The sequence below is a fragment of the Teleopsis dalmanni genome, chromosome 1, assembly GCF_002237135.1.
Source record: "Teleopsis dalmanni isolate 2A chromosome 1, ASM223713v2, whole genome shotgun sequence".
NCBI lineage: Eukaryota > Metazoa > Arthropoda > Insecta > Diptera > Diopsidae > Teleopsis > Teleopsis dalmanni.
The window spans coordinates 149,224,159-149,226,849 of record NC_051846.1 but is presented as its reverse complement, the minus strand read 5'-3'; positions in this window follow the sequence as shown (position 1 = coordinate 149,226,849).

Genomic DNA, 2,691 nt, shown 5'->3' with positions numbered 1-2,691 from the left:
GATTATTTAATATAATATTAAATATTCATATATGCGTCGGGCCGAAACCCGGTAACGGGATGTTATAGCTAAATAAGTAAGTGTATTTAATCTAAAATATAAGTTAAATATATTTAAATAATATATTTTATATAGAAAACTAAAGAAAACTGTCATTGTGGTTTGTAAATTAAATAAAAAAAATAAATAAAATAATATAAAAATAATTTTTGTTGTTGTAGCCACTCCTTTTCGAAGCCTCTGTAATAAATATATAAAATAAATAAAAAAGATAAGCTAATTAAGCTAATGGATTTATAGCCCATTTATAAAGGTTTTACTTATTTTCTTTTTAATTTTTATTAATTCAAGCATATTTACTTTTGATGTAACCTATTCCGGAATATTGCTTTGACCACCACATATATGTTAATTTCTGATATAGCCTATTCTAGATATTGCTTTTGTCAACCTACTCTAACAATATATTGGTTTCTGATATAGCCTATTCCGGGATAATTTGTTTTGTTCAGCTCATTTAAAGCATGTATTGATTTCTGATATAGCCTATTCCTGTATATTGCTTTAATCATCCCATTCCATGCATATAATCACTTTAAATCACTTTAAATATAGTCTATTCCACGATACTGCCTCGGTCAGCTCATTGTAAGCATATATTGACTTCTGATGTAGCCTATTCCAGGATATTTTATTTTGGTCAGCCCATTCTAAGCATATATTGACTTCTTAAGGAACCTATTCTGGGATATTGCTTTGCTCAGCCCATTCTTAGCATAAATTAACATCTGATATTATGTAATTTACTTCATATGTCGTCAGGTTTTTACCACTGGTGACATAATCGTGGATACGAAGATGTTTATGTAGTATAATGGGAAACAAGATTAAAGATTAAGATTAAACTATTCGTCGTAAGATCTTTGCTACTTTCTAAAGTACATTTGCAATAGAGTACTGAACTTGACTTAGAAAGCAGGATAAGATTTTCATTATAGTTATAAGATAATTTTTTAATTTCTGAAACGTTGACAGATTTCTTGTTGTTCAGTATGGAAAGTTTCATCTATGGACTGAATTGAAACTGAAAAGTTTAAAGCAAAACCCATTGAATTAGCGTGAAGAGTTAGCAATAAGGGGGTGGGTTTTGGGTAATGAGTGAGCTGATGAGCTAGCCAGAACTGCATCAAAAACCACTTTTACAGACCCTCAACCCTTTTGTGGGTTGAACTGGATCAGGTTAAAACAAATGATAAGGGAGAGGGAGAATTTTTTGTGTCTGGTGTATTGGGAAGATTTCTCTGGACTCAGAGAAATCAATTACATATACTTTAATTATCTGCAAATCCAGAATGCAGATTATGCCTCGAAGATGAGTAGAAAACTATGCATATTCATTGCGACTGTTCAGCTTGAAGAAGGCACTAAAGAAACTTGATTCATGTGGAATTTCTGTGCTCAGTACAGATTAAGAGCTCTTCTCCAGATTTAGTTGAGGACTTTGTGTAATTAAAAGTGAATTTGGTACAATAATACTTTTTTGATCGCAGTACCGGCTATGAATTTAAATTGAAGTTCTTGTCTCCTAGTAAAGTGAATCGCTGACAAGAACTAAGCGTTGAATATGTCAGGACTTTCGCAGAGACAATGAGCTTCTAAGTTAGTATTCTTTATATAGGTATTTTCCGTTTTAAATATATGACATAGAACACAACCCAAAATCCATCTTATCAACATTTTCATTTGTGAAAAAAATTCTTTATTGTATATAACAAACATATATATATACATCAGTGACGACGCGTGCCCTATCTGGAAGGGTGTGCGGCTCTTCTACAATGTTGTTTTACATGTACCGCTTAAATTTAAAATGATAAATTGAAATATATGAGATGTTTTATGAAGAATAACTATACATTAGGCAATAATATATTCACAATATAATATTTATAATTTAATTAACAAATATTAAATTAAATAAATTAAATTAATAATTTGCACATATATACATATATATATATGAGTTGAATATTATATCAATATGGATTAAACACAACTTTTTACATACTTCTTATAACATCAAACCAACTTTCTTTAAACAAAAAAGTTTGTACTCAAACCTATACATGTTTATGCATTTATCAAACAAAATCGAATAAACTTGCAACGTATAAATGTGCGGCCAACTTTTCCGCACGCAAAGGGGACGAAATACAATAGAAATGCGATTTAAGCTGCAAACTTATGAGCACAACTAACAACTATAGCAGCTAAGAGAAGCAAATTGATTGAGTTTTCATAGACAATTATATTTAATTGTTTTTGCTAAAACTTTAATGTTTGAAAATATATATATATATGGAAATGTAATAAACAATATTAATTCTTGATGTAAAGATATTTAATAAATTTATATAGGACATTTTGCAAATTATTTAGGGTGTGCGCCGCACACCTCCGCACCTTAGAACAGTCGTCACTGATATACATATATATATATATATGTAACCAGCATTATACCTTTATATGTATATGTATATATTATATATATAACTAACTACATATATGATATATTTTAAAATTTGTTCAGTAGTATTAGTTTGTGTTATGTATTTTCACTTGGATAGTAAATTATCTTTATAAAAAGTTAGTTATTTTTATATATAAACGGCTTGATGATGAAGAAATTTT